Source organism: Mus caroli, unplaced genomic scaffold, assembly GCF_978045245.1.
Source record: "Mus caroli unplaced genomic scaffold, Mus_caroli_1 scaffold_8, whole genome shotgun sequence".
NCBI lineage: Eukaryota > Metazoa > Chordata > Mammalia > Rodentia > Muridae > Mus > Mus caroli.
In genome coordinates, this window is record NW_028227263.1 from 115,653,395 (window position 1) to 115,673,908 (window position 20,514).

Consider the following 20,514-nt stretch of genomic DNA (forward strand, 5'->3'; position numbering starts at 1 on the left):
GACTCCCGGCAGGCCCCGCGCGCCAGGCTCTCTTCAGCGCGCTGCTTCTTAGGGAGAAACTACAGTTCCCACGAGGCCTCGCGCGAAGCGGCTTGGAAGTGGGCAGCCTGGAAGTCACTCGGGCCACTGGAGCTGGCGGCGTCTCTAGCAAGCCGCGCCGTGCTGAACGCCGCGGTCGAGGAGCCCGCGGGGCGTGTGGCCGGTACGCCTAGGTACGTGGCTCCTGGTGCAGGAGCAGTCTCCGCCAAGGGTGGTGGGGATTTGCTAGCTGCTCGGACCCCGAGGGTCAGTGCAGGCGGGGTGACCAGGCGGACGGCCGGGTGTGGGCATCGGCTGTGGGGGGCGGCAGCGCCGGGACTCACGCCCTCCATACCCGGCGGGACTCGTGCCCGCATGGTTCAACTTTCCAGAGGTGCAACCGGGCACGGTGGGGAAGAGCTTGGAGTCCGGGAGACGTGGGTGCACGTCCCAGCTCTGCCACTCTGGAGCTGCGGTCTGGGAAAACCGCGCCGAACCTCGTTTTTATCTTCGGCAAAACGGGGAAGGAGGAATTGTCTTTTGCTGGTGATTGTTCTGAGGTGTTGAGATCTGGTGAATAAGGCGTTTCACGTTGAAGATACTTATTACGGGTTTGCGTTATTGTTAGTTCCTGGAGAAATGAGGTGAAGATACTATAGATTACCAATCAGTTGACCATGTGCATGTAAAGACCCGAGTCCATAGTTAACACTCAATGCAGAGTGGCTGCTGTTAACCGCGATCATTTTAATAAGAGCTTTTGCTTGTGAAGCAGAGAGACTCACGTTCAAATTTAGGTTTTGCCATGCACCAGCAAGCTGTGTGACCTTGGACAACTAACTTCATCCCTCTGTGCCTTAGTTTCCCTTTCTATGCCTAAATATAAAGTGGAGATTTCAATGGAAGCCACCTCATCGAATTGTTTTGAAGATGTATAAGAATACCCTGGGTAAAGTGCTTAGCACAGCTCCTGGCATATAGCAGTTTGTAAATGCTGTCATTTATTCAGCGTTTCCAGGGAGCTTAGAAACCCTGTCTGAGTAGGGCTCTGACTGTAGCCTTGGTCTCCCTAGTGGGCCAGATTCATCACTGAGTCCAGTTGGCTTCCCCTCCTGTCACACTTGGGTTTCTTGTTTATAGAAATGGGACAATAACAGTGTTCCCTTGCTAAGGGTGTGATGATTTGCTGAACACCAGACTGAGCCACCCTTCCCTGAGTAGCAGCTCGTATGGATTATGATTGTTCTTCAATGTTCTCCATCTGGCCCAGAGGCTGCCTAACTGTGGGCTGTGACATGACAGCCCCGAGCTCCCCCACACGTTCGCTCCCAGCCTCAGTGTCCCATCTGTGAAATGGTAGTCATAGGACTTCTATGCCAGGATTGTTCTGACTCCAGGAGATATTTTGTGGTTAGCACAGGGCCCCAAGCACTTGATGAATGTACCTCTCTCTCTTTCTGCAGTAAGCCATTTCTGATTCTGTTTGTGCTTATAGGGCAGAGTCCAAGGTTAGTGCCCCTCCCCACCCCCCATCCTTAAAGTTGTCTCAGCAGAGGTTAAATTGTTTTAGTATAAGGACCCAAAGTGACAGTGCTGGCCTGCCATCAGCAGCCCTTGTACAGTGCTCCTCTGCCAAGTCAGTATATCTGTATTTATTGTTGTTGTTGTTGTTTAATACTGAGGATGGAATCCAGGGTTTTGTGCATGTCAAACACTTTCTCTACAGCTGCTGTAAACCCTGGAGCCCAGGGTGGCTCTGGACTCTGCCCCCCTCACCTCCAGCTCCAGACATGGAACTTGTATTCCCTTGATGTCCCCTGATGGATGTTCTTGGGCATTGTAAACTCAGTTTGTCCAATCTGAACACTTCCTCCTCTTTCCCCTCCTTGATTCAGTATCCACCACCACAGCACATCGTCTAACAGTGACCCTGTTGCCCCAGGCAACTCAGATGTCTTCCGCAGCTTTCCCATATCCAGTTGACTGGAGAGGAGGACAGAGCTGCCCTGTTACAGAAGCATCTCTTGACTGAACCCAAGCTGGAGGTTCCCCTATCCCCTGAAGGTGGCCTTTTCTGTCTGGTCTCAAGTAACCCAGGTTGAGCCGGGCGTGGTGGCGCACGCCTTTAATCCCAGCACTCGGGAGGCAGAGGCAGGCGGATTTCTGAGTTCGAGGCCAGCCTGGTCTACAAAGTGAGTTCCAGGACAGCCAGAGCTACACAGAGAAACCCTGTCTCGAAAAACCACCAAAAAAAAAAAAAAAAAAAAAAAAGTAACCCAGGTTGCCCTTAAGTCTACTATGTAGCCAAGGATAACTTTGAACTTGTAATCCTCATGGCTGCAACTACTGGGATTTCAGCTGTAAACCTAGCTGTGGAGGCACAGCTTTCCTGACAAGGCCCAGTTGTTTCTTCTAGGACAGCAAGCATGAACGGAACGTAGGGTACATAGATGTAGTATGTACTCCATATGCGCCAGAGAAGACAATGGGAATTTGGCCAGACAGCTGTGGCTACAGATGTGTCAGGAAGGCCTGGCTTTCAGGCAGCTCATTTCTGCCAAAGACAAGCCGAGTTGATAATTTCTTTCTGAAAAGCTGCACTCTGTCAGTGCATGAGACTATCCAGTGTGGGAAAGCAACACACACACACACACACACACCACACCAGGGCAGAGGCTGGGGCAGGATAAACCTGTGCTTGTGATTTCATTTGAGGTTGGCAAACTGGTCTCAATCAAATTTATGATGGCTATCACATTTAAGTTTTTTGTTTGTTTGGTTTTGTTTTTTGTTGTTTTTGCTTTTTAATCTGCAGTATTAAGGCAATGACTTAAATAAAACAAATCCTGGGTTATCTCCCTTGTAGTGACAACAGCAAATGTTTTTTAAACCTTTTGGTTAGAATGGTTTAAGAGTTAACCGTGGGCCTGGTGTTCAGATGTTGCAGTTGTTAGGCGGTAAATCAAAACTGGAATGTAGAATGTGCCACAATTGCTGTCCTATTCTGCTGTGAAATGAATTTGCCTGTGTTTTTCAAGCTTAGGCTTCATACCTTTCAAAGACTAAATTATATGTACTTACATTAAAAAAAAAAAAGAAAACAATACATTTTCTCTGGTGTTTGTTTTCAGCTACTAGAATGAGAGGGAAGCTGCCAGGCCAATTTCCAATTTGTATGTTTATTTTTTAAGGCTTGTGATGGCCAATTGTCTGTCTGTTTGTCTGTCTGCCCCCCCCCTTCTGTGTGTGTGTGTGTGGTTGAACTTACACAAAGTGAGCATGCTGACGAACACTTGACAGTAGAGCTGGCCAGGAGGATCAAGGCTAGCCTGTGCTGTATGAGATGCCCTGTCTCAAAAACCAGAGTATGCGAGACAGGTAAGCTCACTGTAACACGCCAAGGACTATGGAGGTGTAGAAAGAAAACAGTGAGAACCACCTTCTACACCACAGTCTCATTTCCCTTGAGGTAACTGCTCATTTAGACTGAGAGTAATAAGTATCTAGCGTCAGCTTTTGGAGTGCCAAAGAGAACAAAATGGAGATGCCCTTGGCCTTAGTAATTTAGCTGTATGCTTGTGTGTGTGTGTGTGTGTGTGTGTGTGTATGTGTATACTTACATCTATCTATATGTGCTATATCAACTCTTTTCTTCTTCCTCCTCCCCTACCCCTTCCTTAAAAAAGAAAGAGTAGGGAAATATATATATATATATATATGTATGTATATATATATATGACCCTTGGCCTTGGTAATTTAGCTGTATGCTTGTGTGTGTGTGTGTGTGTGTATTTATTTATTTTAATGTCCAGTCTGCTCCTGTTTGCGTGTTGAGAAAGGGTCTCATATAGCCTATCTGGCTTACATTCCCTTGGGTATGGCACATGTTCTCCTGGGCTTCAGTTTCTGGATCTTAAAATCAGAGTGGTACCAGGTAGTTGTAAAGAGAAAAATGTATCAGACTTTTAAGGGCAGAGGGTCCATTGTTGCTGCTTTACAGTCCCTGAAATTCAGAGTCCCTCATGGGAGGAGCTACCCTAGTCATTGGAGATACCAGGGGAAAATGCAGAAAAGTTATAAAGCAGGTAGCAGCTTGGGAATGTTGGACTCTGGGGTGAGAGGCTTAGCTGCTTGGAATGAAGAGAAAATCTGTCCAGAAAAGGAAGAGTCCAGCATGACAGGGGTGGGGGTGGGGACTCATGGTGGAGCACCTGTAGGGAGTATCTGTCCTCATATTTGCAAGAAATGGGAAGTACTTGGAAGGGGGCATAGGTGGTGGCTCTGGGTTTAAGTCCCCCATAGCCGCTAACATATAAGATTACTTGTTGAACTTTTTCTTCATTTATGAAGTGTTCACCATCGCCTTCTCTCTCTATCTCAGGGGTTGGTGGAGATTGAATGAGATGTCTGTAAGATCCTGGCCTGCTGGGCTGCTGTCAGCTCTGGGTCAGGCCTGAGTTACTGCTCTTACCTTATTAGGTTGACCAATTTATCCACCATCTTCCATGTGCCAGCATTTCTTCTAGGCACTGGAGGGTTTGACAGTGAAGGAGCTGGGCAGGGTCTATTCTGTATTTTTTCTCTTGCAGTGTAGCTCAGGCTGGCCTTGAACTCTCAGGCATCTGTTCCTCCTCCCAAGTGCTGAGATTACAGACTGGAGCCTGGCTCAGATCAAACCCTTGCTCTCTCAGGGCTTGCAGACTCCTTGGGGAGACGGGCAGTAAAACCAGGTAGTTTCAGGGTTTTGTTTGTTTGATTAGAAGGTAAAGAACAAACCTGTCCATGCTACTTTCAGATGGTTTTAAGTCAGGGGGAAATGACAGGGTAGAAGGCCAGAGTGGCTGGTGGGGAGGGGTGAGTGGTAGGGGGTGATTAATACGTAGCTCGTTGATCGATGATCAGGGATGGCTTCCCGAGCTGAGGGAGGGACAGGCACATGAGGTAAGACTGAATGAGCAGGAGGCATCACCTCTGAGGGTTGGGGTGGGAGGCCTTGGGGGTGGGGGGAGTCCAGGCAGAGGGAACAGCAAGTGCAGAGCCAGGAGGTTAGAATGAGCTTGTCACAGAAGCAGTATTATGTTTGGAATGGGCTGGATGTCTGTCTCCAAGCTCACACAGAAGTTTGTAAAGTAATAATAAGAGTTGCTAACATGTAAACAGCACGGACTTGCTGCCAGGTGCTTGGCTAAGCATTCCACACATCCTCAGTTAACAGTTCCAGTAGTCTAATGATGTAATTAACTTGATCGAACTCATTTCACAAAGGAGATCACCAAAGCCTGGTAGTGGTGGCCTGCGCCTTTCATCCTAGACTTGGGAGGCAGAGGCTCCTTCAGTTCAAGGCCAGCCTGGTCCACAGAGTAAGTTCCAGGACAACCAGGGGCTAGCTACACTGTCTGGAAAAAACAAACAAACAAACAAAAAAAAAACAAACGAGATTGCTGTAGACCAATACTCTTCATCGCAGGCCCTCTTTATGAGGCCAGTGGGGGACGTGGACACAGCATTTTTTTTTTTTCCAGGTTGTTTGATAGGCAAAGCACTGCTAGCTGTAACACCTCATTCACACAGCAGCGGAACAGTACTGGCCGCTGTGGCATCATGTCCACTGTCAGAGATGCTCTATGTTGGGCATCAGGGGCTCAGCTCAGCTTTTGCAGAGTCCAGAACAGAGAGAAAAGAAAGCAGATTAAACAGAGCAGAGCAGAGCAAGAACAAGAGTGAGGGGAGGAGGGAGGTGTAAGAATAGCAAGACAGGGAGAGATAGACGGAGAGTTTGTGGGTAGAGAAATCTGTGGGTTTTAAGGAAGGGCCAGGAGACCAGAGTGTATTTGAATGTATTTGTGATATGGAGGGAGTCTAGAAACTAGCTTGGGCCTTGATATGCTGATAGGAGCTGCAAGTAGCCCTAGTCCCTTTTGCCAGCGGTAAGGGAAATGACTTCTTTTGGCAGATGGGAACCGGTTTCACAAGTTGTTGAGGAATGCTGGCTTTTATCTAACCACCAGCAATCCTTCTATAGTCTATAGTCCAGCTTGAGTTCATTTCTAGATATACAGACTACCTGAGACCTAAGAAGGGACAAGATGGAGCTACCCCTCTCAGCCAAGCAGAGCAGGTGGATTCCAAGTTTGTTGTGTTGCTGAGGTGATTTGCACTCACCTCCTACGACTGGCAATGCCTGGTGTGTAAAACGTGTGCAGTAACACTGCTGACTGAATTGACCATGTGAGGGAGCTTTGTTCTGGGAGCTCTGTTGGATAAGAGCTTTGATTCCTTGATCCACTCCATGGGATAGCGTAGTCACTATCATCTGGGGAAACTGAGGTTCAGTTAGTGACTCTTCCAGAGCCTGTGTAACCTGTGGTCTGCCCAAGAAATGACAGATGAGCAGATGGGGTGTGGATTGTGTCACCCTCTCCAGTCCCAGCCTCTTCACCCCACATACCTCCTTTAGGGAAACTCCTGCAGCAGCTTCCAAATGTTTTGGGGCCATGAGGTTGACTGCCACGCTGGGCCTGGGGTTTCTCTGATCCCAAGACTCGTTCTCCCATCTCCATTAAAATAACAACATTGGTAGTATTGTGATTTTTTTCAGATGTGATCATGGGCCTATGACTCAGCCCTTATCTTTAGGATGTACATTCTGAAATTCCCGTGAGTGGACTGTTGGGATGCCCAGCATGTGCCTTGCAGTGCTTGGACGGGGGTGGAAAGAGGAGGCGGACAGGCATGTGGGGGCGAATGAGAGCTAGAACAAGCTTGGCCATGAGCTGGGAACGGTTGCAGCTGGGTGGGGAGGGCTCATTATAGCCTCCCTTCACCCGTGTGTGTTTGAAGTGTCTCATCAGGAAAAGTGAAAATCAAGTACAGGAGATTTCACTCAGCATTTGCGTGGCTCAGGCTCAAGGGTAGGTTTGGGGAATTCCCTGCCTCTGCTCAGTCCACTTGATAAAATTATTTGCTTCTGCTCCCCTTCTTCTTCTTCATTATGCAACTCATTAAGTGGCCGGGGCTCTGGAAGCATGGGGCACCCTTGGCCAGCCCCTACAGCCACATGCTTCCCTTTCCTGTTGAGCCCATGGTGGCAGGGTCCTCCTGGGGCCCTTGATCCCTAATCTGTTTCCTTCCAGCACCTGACTGTGAGGCTCCACCTACATTTTTTTTACCCCAAAGACCTGTTTCAACAGGAGGCCTCAGATCCTCCCTTGATAGCCAGAACAGCCCTCTGACACCCAGCCTTGGCTCTGCGGGGCTTCGTTGAAGGCTCCACAGGGAACCTGAAGCCAGCCTTTGGTTTACAGGCAGCGCTGCAGCAGGAGGCCATGGAAATGTCCGTTTTAGTTCTGGTTTTTTGACCAAAGAATGAAGAGGGGCAGCTTGGGACATTTCTTGGGGACCTGATATCTGGCCACCAGTGTGAATGCTACAACCAGCTTGTGTTCCCCAGGCACACCGGGTCGAAGCTCCGGTAGCATTTGCTTTCTGCCGGTGTAATTCCCCAGCCTGCGATAAAATCTCTTCGTAGAAGCATCAGGCAGAGGCCCAGAAACCCTTAGGGGTTGGGGGCAGGGGAGTTTCTGCTGGACCCTTTGCTTCCTGCAGGTCTTGGAGGTGGCAGATGTGACAGAGTTGTTCAAGAGCTGTCCAAGAACTGGCACCTTTGTTCTAGCTGAGGATCCTTTCTTCTCGAAGGCATCTTGTTCCAAACCAGGCTCCTCACTGTCAGGACGGAGGCATGCGTGTGTGTGTGTGTGTGTGTGTGTGTGTTTATTCCCACAACGTCTGACTGAGGGTTGGCAAAACCCAAATGCTGGCACTATACATTCAGTATTTATTATTCTCGTCTATATTTATGTGTGCAGGTGTGCATGTGTGAATGCTGGCACTTGCATGTGAAGACACGTGGCTCTCATTCCTCAGGCACAGCCCTCTCCCCAACCCCTCACTGGCCAGGAATCCACAAGTAGGCTAGGTAGGATGGCCATCAGCCCCAGGGGTCAGTTCTATCTCTGCCTCTCCACAGCTGGGACTCAGGAGTTCACTCTTCTTCACGTGGTTCTGGGGATGGGCCTGAAGTCCTCATGCTTGCCCAGCCAGCGCTTTCTCTGTTGAGCTTTATCTCCTCAGCACCATTTCTAGTTAAGTACAGGGTTTCAGTGGCCCAGGCTGACCTCAGTCGCCTTCTGATCCTTCTGCCTGTGCTTCTCAAGTGTTGTCTCTACAAGCGTGTGCCAGTGTTTCTCTAAAACTTTATATGGGAGCATGGGGCATGCGCTGTGGTATACACGTGGAGATCAGTTCTTTTGGCGATCAGTTCTCTCCTTTTACCATTCACAACCCAGGAATAGACCTCAGGTCCAGACTTGGCACAAGTGCCCTCAGGGAACCATCTCCCAAGCCCCCAGATTTCATTTTTGTGTTTGTTTTTGTCTTGGGTTTTTGAGGCTGGGTCTCTCTCCATGGCCCTGGCTGTCATGGAATTCACTATGTAGGACAGGCTGGCATCGAACTCATAGAGATCTGCCTGCTTCTGCCTCTCCAGTGCTGGGATTAAAGGTGGATGGCTCCCCAGCTTCATTGTTTGTTTTTAGAGATAGGGTTTCCTCTATGTAGCCCTGGCTGTCCTGGAACTCACCCTGTAGCCCAGGCTGGCCTTGAACTCACAGAGCTCTGCCTGCCTCTGGGACTAAAGGCGTGTACCACCACAGCCCAGCCTAGCTTTGGTTTTGAAACTTACTTGGTGATCTGTTCTCACGAGAGCTGTGCTAGACATGAAGGTTAGCTAGCAGTGCAGCCTCTGTCCCTCACCTTTCTCACCATCCTGGGGCCCACTGGAGTTCGAGGTTAGGAAACAAGACTAGTGAGGCTAAGCTAGCAGCACACACCTGCAGCCTCAGTCTGGGGAAACAGGCAGGGTGCTCAGGAGCTAATGGTCATCTTCATCTGTGTCCTGAGTTCGAGGCCAGCCTGGGCTACATGAAACCTACCTCAAAGAAACACACACACACACACACACGCACAAACCCCAGTAGAACAAGAGGGCCATAACACGCCACAGGGGATAAAAGCATGATTTTGATCCCTAGAACCCACCTCGGGGAAGAAGAGAGAACAATTGCAAGTTGTTCTCTTGGACTTCCACGTATGGAAAAATCCTGTTAAAAAGAACAAGGTAAAGAAGCTGTGTAGTGTGTAGGATGGTATAGCAAACACTATGGTGAGGGAATTAAGCGGGAAGGAATATGAAGTATTAGGTCAGAAGGTTTCGGAGCCAGAGGACAGCCATGGAGGAGGTGGGCGTGTGTGGTGGGGCAAAGGTCCTGAGGGGGGTAAGGTGGAGGAGCTCCTGGGGCCTAAGTGTAGCAGACTGATTTAGGAGGTGGAGGAGACAGAGGTGGAAGTGCTAAGAGCTTGCTCTTCTCTTTTCTTTAAAATAACAAAAGAAATCTTAGTGTTCAGTGACACTGAGCACTTTGCAGCGTTGATTGGAAAATAGTATTGATATCTGAGTAGTAGCCACAGCTGTGAGGGCCAGAACATATTAGACATCCAGGTCCCTCCATGAGAGACACTGTGGGCCCCGGTGCCCGCTAGCCTCCAGTCCCTCACATTGTATTGAACTTCCCTGACGTGTATTGGGTTGGGCCATAACCTGACAGTGGGTCTTGTCTGTGGATTAAGACTGGTTTAACAGTGAGCTTTACGAAATTAGATCTAACAGCTTCCTTTCTTGAGCAAGAGACCTTTGGTCACCCCTTCTCACTCTAAGGGTTAGTGGCCAGAGACCAGACCTCCTACGTCTGTCTCATTCTTTGCCTTCACTGACTAGTGCTACAGTGCCTGTAACGGCTCCGAGTAAGAGCCCTTGTCCAGCTATGGCTCCAAAGCTTGGCTCTGGTGCAGTCTGACAAAAGTCCTTTTCCTACTGGATGGGACCCGGTAGGTCAGTCTTCAGCCTTCTTCTCATCTTGGTTCCTGAGTTTGGAGTCCCATGGTGGTATGTGCTGGGGCAGCAGTGGAGAGGAAGTGGCTTGGGAAGAGGCCTAGGAAGAAAGCCCTTTGGCCCCTCCCATTTGCCACACCCTTATACTGACCAAAAAGATAGTCAGAAGTCCTTGAAGATCCCCAAAAGGACTGACTCCTGGGTGTAAGATAAATGTAAAAGAGGCGGGGCCCCGCCTTGGAAGACGGTGTGCCTTTGGCTGCTGACAGTAATGATGACAGTAATGGCAGCAGTAGCAAAGACAAGTTTTGGTGTCTAATGTGTGCCAGACATGGTATGAGTGAGGTACTTTACCTGCAATAACTAACCTAAGCCAAGCCTCCCAGTGACCCCTTCAGCTAACCTACTTATTCCCTTTGTAGAATTTAAATAACTCACTTGGGGGGGGGGCGGGGTCAGAGGGCCTGGGAATGATGTTCAGTAACTTTTCAGCCCTCTGCGTGCCCTTGCACGGCTCTCAGGCCTGCAAAATCACAGACAAGCTGGGCTTGTCCAGAAAGCTCTGTGCTCCAGGCCCAGTGTGAGTGAACATTTGGACTTTCAACAGTCCCCCAGGAGCTACCAGGGTCCGTGCCCAGAAAACACATTCTGAGACTTGTAGGAAGCCCCAACAAAACTGGCTGGAAAGGAGATTTAGATAACAAAGAATCCCATAGGTCTCTGCAAGGGTTGACAGTAGCTCTTCAAAAAGGACCCAGTCCCAGTCCTTTGTGTCACTCTGCCATCAGCTGTGTACCGAGGTCTCATGATCCCTGGCTCCCTCTGTAGCTCCAGTTGGCACACCCTATCCAGCAGCAGTTAAGGGACACCTTTAAGAGAGAAGAACCTTGCTTTTATGCCCTGCCTCCTGGTTCCTCTTAGGTCTTTTGTAGTTGCCCTGGGACAAATAACCTAATACATAACCCTGTCTGTGCAGCTCAGAGGCCAGGCCAGAGGCCATGGGAGTAAACTCACAGCACCGTTGAGGAGCACACAAGAGTGTGCACGGATCGGCTGTAGAGGTGCAGAGCAGCAGAACCACAATATCCTGCATTGTGCCGTTCGTTCCTGTGGCACTTCTAAGATTTGTAATTACTCAGCTGCTTAGCTGTGTGCTCTTTAATCATAGTCCCTGTACCCTAGCACCCCTTCATCGTGTCAGCTACCAAACATTTTGTCTGAAAGTGCAGGGACTCCCAAGTTGAGCACAACACTGGAGGTCTGTGCATGCTTTTTGAGAGCTCACCCTGCTTGGCACCACCTGGGGTTCCCCCTGCTCCCTCCCACTCCTGAGCAAGATGCTTCTCCCAGAGGCTTGACTCTGAGGACCATGGAGGGCTGTGGAGTGGACAGAAGGGGAGGATGTAGGTCAGGTGCAGGTTGCTAGCTCAAAATTGTGAACTCCGGTGGTTCTGGCCCAGTCCCCAACCATCTATGGAAGCGACATTCCTCTTACAGGCAGAATTTTTCCTCTGACTACCTGTGGACGGTGGTTGCCCTGGGAGACTTCGGAGGGCCCGAGAAATGTGACTTAACCTGCGTGCAAGTCCTGGGTCCTACTGGGCCCTGTATTGGTCTTGGGTAAGCCCAATGACCTCCGTTTCCCTGTCTGCAAGGTGGAGCAGGTAGGTTGTGGGGGGATTGAAGCTTGTGAAATCATGTGACATGCCCGACTCACAGCCAGTGCCCCTTGAAGGCACGGGGATCTGCTTGTTGCAATTTCCTTTGGTTGCTTTCTTTTGTTTTGCCAGATTGTTCTCAGGTGACTGAGAGCTCCCTGCAGGCAAGAGCACCTTGGTTCTGGTTTACCGCAGTTTGATAAAGATGATAGTAAGAGTTTTAATTTGGCTCTTCGGGTTTTGTGTGTGTGTGTGTGTGTTTGCTTGTTTTTTCGAGACAGGGTTTCTCTGTGTAGTCCTGGCTATCCTGGAACTCACTCTGTAGACCAGGCTGGCCTCGAACTCAAAAATCCTCCTGCCTCTGCCTCCCAAGTGCTGGGATTAAAGGTGTGCGCCACCACTGCCCGGCTTCATTTGGCTCTTCTGAGCCAGGGTTTGATGCTGATAGCCAGCCTGGCCTTATCGCAGCAGTTCCTCTTGCCTCAGCCTCCCAAATGCGGGGCGTACAGGCAGGTGCATCACACCTGGGAGTCTACACTTTGCCATCAGACGTCTGAGGTTAAGTCTGGAGGTTAGGCTGCAACTGTGAGCCAGGTGTTTTCCATTTGGAAGGCCCAGGTGTGAGCAGCCTGTGATAACACAGCTGAGAGTCATGGAACTGTTTTGGTTGTTCTTTGAGGTTTTTGTTTGTTTGTTTGTTTTTCTGTTTGTTTTGTGACAGCCTCCTGTAGCTCAGGTTGGTCCCTGAACTCGCTATGCAGCTTTGAGTGACCTTGAAATCCTGTCTGACTTTTCCAATCATAGTCATAAGCTATTGGGCTCCATCTGTTACTGAGTGTTTGATGGACCAGAGCCATGACCTCACTGGCTTTCTCTCCCAGGGTGGACACTAGACTCTTCACAAGGGCGTATTCGCACAACAGTCAAAAGCTGGACTCTTGAGATACACTGCTTGGGTTGAATCCCCACTTGCTATGTGACCTCCGTCCTGTGACTTCTGTTCAACACTATCTATAAAATAGGCGTGACCGTAGTTCCGACGTAAAGGCCCTGGAGAGACTGCAGTGTTTAGAGCAGCACCCTCCCAGAGCTGTGCTTCCAAGGCTGGGTGGAAGAGTCTGCCACAAGGTTTAATCATTAAGCCGGCACTGTCTGCAGAGGTGAGGGGCCCACCTGTGGGTAGGAAGGTTGTGAATGAAGCTGCGGGGCTTAGGGCAGGGATGCTGTGGCGCTGATCCAGCCCTGGCTCAGCACCGAGCAGGTGGCCTGTAACAGGCAGGCTTTGTTACCTCCGAGCTTTCTCCCAAACTCATTCAGACCCAAGACCACGTGTCTGATGAGTAAGGAATCCTGTTATTTCCCTTCCCCAAAGGGAATATTGGCAGAACAGGCTCTTTGGGGATGTGCCTGTGTGCAGAGAGCAGCCATCTCAGGGGAACTCCGGTAAGCTGGCGTGGCCCGAAGGCCACTGAATAAGTCGTTAGAAGCTGGCACGGCTGGTTCCCATTTCCGCATTCCAGACACCCACAGCGCAGGAGGAGGCACCACCCCAGGTCGGCCTAGGGAGCTGGGGCAGGTGGCTCTTGCCTAGGGAAAACCTGGGACAGGAGCCACACCTGGGGCCAACCTAGTAGCCACCTTCCTGGAGTGTGATCACGGCTGTGTTCCGGGACTCCTGGTAGGTGAACAATGTCTCCTCACTTCGGTAGCACCTTCCAGAGAAAGTTAATAATCTGTTTCTTCTTTGAGGGAACGCTAGCTTCTCTCTCTCTCTCTCTCTCTTTCCCCCTCTCCCTCTCCCCCCCCCTTCTTTCCCCCTCTTCTCTTGTGAAGTGTTTACCTATCTGTTCCTAACGCTGAAGAAAGGTTGGCCGAGTGTTGAGCAAATGAGAAGATGGAGGCCACAGACTCCCAGGGAAAGAATAGATGACTGTAGCTGAGCCCCTGCTGTCTGCAGACGTTGTTACCAGGGGCTGTGGTGCCTCAGCCCAATATGCATGCCATGTGGCCTTTGGTGAATCCTGTACCCTCCTGGGCCTCAGTTTCCTCTTTTGGGGGAAACAGGAAGTAGTGGTAGTACCCACTGAGTTGTCGTGCCAAGTGCCCCAGCTCCTCTGACCCTGCGCCCGTGGACCGCAGCTCCCTGCTCTGGCCTCTCCCTGCCTGTGTCCTCTGCCTGTGGGTGTAGCTGGGGTGGCATGTCCACATGCCTTCCCACACTCACATAGCCATGCTTAGGACTAGCCTTCCAAAGCCTCTGCTCAGATGTTCCCAACCCAGGGTGCTTTCCTCTCAGTCACCCTGGAGCCGCCTCCTTGACTGGATTTTTCTTCCACCTGCGTCTCAACTGTTGGCTTCCTGGGAGCGCAGGCCAGGCCTTGGTCCTTCTAGAACAGTGCCTAGCCTGTGGCGGGTGGGTGCAGCTTCAGTTATGTCATGAATGAATTTATGCTACTAGATGGCCCATTGGTGGATGGACGGCTAGCTGCTCTCACTTGGGACTGACTAGAGTGCCACCAGCGTTTCCAGGAAGCCATGGCAGTGGTTGGCGTGACCTGTCACCTCTCTCTCTGATCTCTCTGTGGTCATGCAGCCATTCTTGGGGTCTGTCAGCCTCAAGCTGCTGGCTTCCTGGCCCTCAATCCCTTCAGGCGTCACAGCCTGGAACCTGACAGTGGCTCATTTGGGCGTTTTGGGCACATGGCATGACAGAGAAAGTGTGGTACCAGTGAGTTAGAGAATAGTGGGGTAATCTCAGTAAGAGAGGATTTGTGCGTGTCTGCTATGTATTGGGAAGGTGACATATCTCCAGGTTTCTGTGGCAGGAAGGCAGGGGAGATAAGCGTGATCTGACCAGCCACGGTTTATCCTCTCCTCTGCTTTAGTCGGCAATAACTCTTGCTGTGCGCTGAGCAGGGTTTAATTAACCAGTGAGTTGGAGGAGTCAGACTGTGTCGTAACTGACACGCTCTCTGTTTCTGGCTCCAGGTAGCAGCGACTGGTGCTGTAAAAATATCCCAGGCAGGCTTCCCCGAGGCGCTCCAGGGAGCCAGGTCAGTGGTCCTTCCTCTCAGGCTTCTTCAGCAGCCCCAAGCTCTGAGGCACCTCACGGGCCCACTGTTGCCATGTGACAGTCATGTGCGCTTCACCCTCCAGAGCCTGTTGCAGTGTGGAAGGCTGCCGTGGCAACAGGTCACTGTTCCCTGAGCTCCAAGGAGCATCACTTTGAGGGAAGTTGAGGAAAAGCCATGTCTTGTAACGAGTGAGTCCCTCACTGCCTGAACTCTGGGCTTTAGTTGCCTTTTCTGGAAGATGGTGCTAATTGATAGTGTCTGTGTAAGCGAGACGTTAAAGGGAGGCCAGGTGACATCAAGTGTGCCAGAAGACTCCTGGGGCGAAGATAGTGGGAGGGTGAGTGCTCAGGAGATGACTTTACAATCTTGAGTATTCTCAGTCTGCCCCCACTCCCACTTTCTAGGCTCTTCTTTCTCCCCTTTCCTCCTTACCTGACCTGTAAGCAGCACCCTCCCTTGTCAGCGTCTTCCCACATCTTATCATGGGTCTTTTCTCCATGGTTATATAGTACTCCAGGGAACAGTGTTGCTCCATTAGGGATAGTACGGTCTTTATTTTCATGAATTTTGCTTTCACACAGCAGTACCATATGGAAATATTTCTGAATCAGTATTCCTCTGATTCGCTCCTTTTTAAAAGAAAAAGAATATGGTCGGGTAGTGGTGGCACATGTTTTTAATCCCAGCATTTGGGAGGCAGAGGCAGGCAGATCCCCTGAGTTTGAGGCCAGCTTGGTCTATGGAGTGAGTTCCAGGACAGCCAGGGTTACACAGAGAAAACCTGTCTCAAAAAACCATATTGAAAGGAAGAGAGGGAGGGAGGGAGGGAAGGAGGAAGGAAAATAAAGGACAGGGGGCTGAGAGAGGCTCAGTTGCTTAAGAGCACTTGCTGCTCTTGCAGAGGACTTTGGTTTAGTTCCCAGCACCTACATTGTGGCTCACAACCATCGTTAAATCTGGGAGCTCTGATCCCCTCTCCTAGCCTCTGTGGGTACCAGGAACACATGTGGTGCACACACATATATGCGGGCAAAAAATTCATACACATTAAATAAAAATCTAAAAAATATTTTACATTTCATCCTAGCATATCTTCTACTACCAAGCCACGCCCCCAGTCCCTCATTGGGGGATTCTAGGCAGGGGCTCTACCACTGAGCCACACCCCCAGCCCCTCACTGGGGGATTCTAGGCAGGGGCTCTACCACTGAACCACACCCCCAGCCCCTCACTGGGGGATTCTAGGCAGGGGCTCTACCACTGAGCCACGCCCCCAGCCCCTCACTGGGGGATTCTAGGCAGGGGCTCTACCACTGAGCCACGCCCCCAGCTCCTCACTGGGGGATTCTAGACAGGGGCTCTACCACTGAGCCACGCCCCCAGCCCCTCACTGGGGGATTCTAGGCAGGGGCTCTACCACTGAGCCACGCCCCCAGCCCCTCACTGGGGGATTCTAGGCTGGGGCTCTACCACTGAGCCACGCCCCCAGCCCCTCACTGGGGGATTCTAGGCAGGGGCTCTACCACTGAGCCATGCCCCCAGCCCCTCACTGGGGGATTCTAGGCAGGGGCTCTACCACTGAGCCACGCCCCCAGCCCCTCCCTGGGGGATTCTAGGCAGGGGCTCTACCACTGAGCCACGCCCCCAGCCTCTCACTGGGGGATTCTAGGCAGGGCTCTACCACTGAGCCACGCCCCCAGCCCCTCACTGGGGGATTCTAGGCAGGGGCTCTACCACTGAGCCACGCCCCCAGCCCCTCACTGGGGGATTCTAGGCAGGGGCTCTACCACTAAGCCACACTCCCACTCCACATGTACTCTGGGTGGGTGTGCCATAATTTACTTGGCTGGATGTCATCTATGTTCTTTCTTTCGTTTCCAGCTTTTCCCCCAAATTACTTTTATAGTTGATGGCCCTCTTCAATTAGCTCACAGGTGTCGGAGCTTAGCTACTCTAACTTTAGCCCTGTCGGCCTCTGAGGTGAAGAGGACGCAGTGGTGGCATAGTGATGATACCCTCTGTCCAGACAGGGGGTGTGTTTTCTAGGGGCGCTCACAGGCCCAGTGCAGTGATGAACCACCCACTCTCAGTGCTTTTTAATTATAGAAATGATTAATAGATGCATCGTCATGATACAGATTAGTTGTGCCTCGTGGGTATTTATGACGCAATCAGAGAGGAGGGGATGGGATTGTGTTCTTTCCTTTTAACAGGCTCTGTGAGAAATCAGGATATAGAATAGATTTCTGCTAGCCGCTTCAGTGTGAGAGAGCACTTCAGTTTGGGAATGTGCTTGTTGCCATGAAACATTCCGATGAGACACTGCTGCCCAACAAGACACCCTGCAAACTGCGAGTGTCTTAAGATGTCAACAGAGTACTATTTCTCATGCATGTGTGGCTGAGTGAGGCTTGGCTGGATGGGATGGTCCTTCAGCTGGTCCTGCTGTGGCTGCAAGTCAGGAGTGCACAGGGCTAGAATATTCCAGATGTTATTTCTTCAAATGGCCCTTGGTATGACTGTTCAGCTTTCTGTGTGGTCTCTGGATCTTTCCTTCCACGTAGCATTTGTAGTCAGCCAGGCTTATGTAACAGGGGCCTCTTCCTCTTATTTTGTTGTTTGCTCGTTTGTGTTTATTGGGAATCTCGCTATCTAGCTTTGGCTGACCTCGAACTTAATGTCTACCCCAAGCTACAACCGTGTATGACCGTACCTGCCTCTTTGGCTTTTAGATTTTCTTATGGCTTAGGGCAAGAACTAGCTCATATCCCTTCCTCCTTCTGTTGGCTGATGTGAGCCGCTGTATCTGCACAGACTCCTGAAAGGAAGGATGCCTCAAGAGTTGATGCCAGGAGGACGCCCTGTTGGGGTTCACCTGTGAACACCAATTGCCACTACAGGGCCCGTTTCCTCAGTGAACGAGAGCAGGGTTCTATCAGCTCTGGCATCTTCAGCCTCCTAGTCCTAAGACACCTGCTTCGATGGCAGTCCCATATCCCTGTTACAGGAAGAAGGAAAGCTGAGGAAGGTGCCATCGCTTTCCCTGAAGTCCATCCCTAGCTGGTTTCTACAGCTTTGTGACACGACCACTTTCTCCTGCAAGGAAGTCTAGGAAACGTAGCTCTGTAGGGTGCATTGCTAGTCTGGGCAAAGGACTGGTAAGGAAGGAATACTTGTAGGTTACGTACGAGTTGGATAGGGTCCTGTACAAGTGCTTTGTTCAGACAGCCACAGGAATGGCTACGTAAACCTAGGCAGCGTGCATTCATTTATCAACGACCCAATAAGCCCTTAGGGTCAGCCGCACATCAGGCTCCATAGAATGCTTGTAAGGACCAGAGAAGTGAGCCTGAGTGGGAGTCAACTGGCCAGGATCATCTTCAGGTCTTGGTCTTCTCTCATTAGGTACTGAAGTTAGACAAATGGCCATGAAGCACCAGTCTCACAGAGGCTTCACCCACATAGAGAAGCCACTGCAAGTGCTTTCTTTATGGGAGTCCCCTGGAGTAGATGCTGTCACCATGCCCAGTGTGTCCATCATGGGTGGCATTGTGGAGTTGACTCAGTCTCTTGTGTGGCTCTAGAGACCAGGAACTGAATTTCTTGCCATATTGTTTTATTTACTTTAGAAATGTTTCTTACTGAAATAAATGGGCTTGTGACACCAGAACAAACAACCAGAAACCACCCACTGTCCCCTCCCCTGCACTCAGGCTTCCTGCTTCATCAGCGTGGCAGATGATAGCTTGTCACTTAGATCGAGATGTACCTTGTCAAAGAACAAAAAAATTGGATGGGGAACCCCAGGTCTCCATATGCTAGGCAGGCTCTTTGACTAACCTACATCTTCAGGCCTGAATAAATCTAGTTTAAGAAAAAGTAAGCTGGGCGTGGTGGTGCTCACCTTTCATCCCAGCACTCGGGAGGCAGAGGCAGGTGGATTTCTGAGTTCGAGGCCAGCCTGGTCTACAAAGTGAGTTCCAGGACAGCCAGGGCTACCCAGAGAAACCCTGTCTCGAAAAACCAAAAAAAAAAAAAAAAAAAAAAAAAAAAAACACACAAAAAAAAAAGAAAAGAAAAAGTAGGAAACCCCCCGACTCCTTAATACATAATACATAAACAAAAGTGTGTATCACGGAATGACAGGCAGCCATTATTCTACTGCAGATCCAAGAGCCATCATCACAACTCCTTAATACCCACCACCTGCCCATCTTGAATTTCTCATTCTTTAGAAGAGTTAACTACTAAGGCCTGGAATGGTGGTACATGCCTGTAATCCCAGTAATTGGAAGCCCCAGGCAATATACTGTCTCAAAAATCAAAACAAAATGGAACATATGTAGGTACTTTTCAAAATCGTGTTTTTTTTTTGCTTAATACAATTCTAAGATTTATCCGGACAGATGTAGCCGTAGGTCTTTTTTTTTTTTTTAAACCACTAGACTGCACTTCTGTTTTAGTCACGTTCTTTGCTATTCATGATATTTGTTTTATTTATGTGTGTATGTTGTATGTGTGTGTAGGCACATATAATGGTGTGGTACACATATGGAGATCAGAGGACAGTTTGTGGGAGTTGGTTCTGGGGATTGACCTCAGGCTTTGACCCAGTGTTGGATGCCCTCACCTGCTGAGCCATCTCACCCACCGGACATTCTTGCTATAGTCATTTCCATGGCAACAGGTATTCTATTGGTTTTCATGGTTGCTTCAGCTTACCATGTGTTACTCAACTTATTACTAGGTGTACATGGACAGGAAGTTTGAGATTGCTGGGCATGTTAGATATAATCTCTTTGCCCACTACACGTTTTCACCAACGATGTATGAGGGGTTTGGGTTTCCTTTGCTCTGTGTCTTGTCTCAGTCAGTTGGGTAAAGCTTTCCTAGTGTAAAGGACACGAAGTCTCCCTGTGGTGAATTTGCAGTGTTCTGAAGATGTGTAAGGCAAGGCCGCTCTTCGCTTCCTTCCTCTCCACACTGCTTTGCGTTTTGGGCCACTTTTTCATGGGTTTATTCATTTATTCTTTTGGTTTTATATTGTTTGTTTTTCAGACAGGATTTCTCTGTGCAGCCCTGGCTGTCCTGGATCTCACTCTGTAGACCAGGCTGGCCTCAAACTCACAGAGGCGGCCCACCTACCTCTCTGCCTCACGAGTGTGGAGTTAACGGCGTATGCGGCCACTACACCTACGGATTAGATTTTCTTCCCAAGTTAACACAAGAGTTCAAACAGTAGAATAAGCTACTAACAACCTTACTAATCAGTAGTCTGTCCTACGCGTGGGGCTTGTTGTCTCTTTCAAAGAAGATCTCATGTAGGCCAGACAGGATTGGAACTCCGGCTCCTCCTCCTCAGGCTGGGTTTATAGGTATATGCCATCACACCCTACTGAAAATGAAGGGTTTGCAGATATCAGGATGGGAGCTTTATATGTTGCCCTTTTTTATTCTTAACTTTATTCCACAAATACTGACCAAGCACCTGAGAGAGGAGCTAGTTGTTGTGGGGGCTGGGGAGACGGCACTGTGTGAAACAAACTTCCTGTCCCTGGTTGTGCAGACCTGTTGTAAAGGGAGCCATCGGAAAGCGTGGCAGGCAAGAAAAAGGCTTGGACTGGGCGGGCTCCAGTGCCATGCTTGGGGAAAGCCTCTCTGGCGTGACACCGGAGCACTGGATAGCTAGGGGAAGAAGAACCCTGGGGTGTAAGATAGAGGCAGCACAGAGGGCCTGAGGTGAGATGGTGCCTGGGGCGTGGGAGGGACTTTGGATCACTGTGGAGTGGGAGATTGGTGACCCTGTGTGTGGAGAGGT

The 20,514-nt window shown here is 50.1% G+C and overlaps 1 protein-coding gene across 4 annotated transcripts in view; it reads left to right on the forward strand.

Moving 5' to 3' along the window:
• Positions 1 to 23: 23 nt before the first annotated feature.
• Positions 24 to 20,514, forward strand: part of Sipa1l3 (signal induced proliferation associated 1 like 3) — a 198,059-nt gene continuing 177,568 nt past the window's right edge. Inside the window, exons 1-2 of one of the 4 annotated variants that reach the window (XM_085841954.1) lie at positions 12,811 to 13,300; positions 14,611 to 14,675. The gene's annotated coding sequence lies outside the window, so the exon portion shown is untranslated. Of the gene's footprint in view, positions 213 to 12,810; positions 13,301 to 14,610; positions 14,676 to 20,514 lie in introns of those variants that run through there. The other 3 variants (XM_085841952.1, XM_085841955.1, XM_085841953.1) reach the window with 3 other exon arrangements.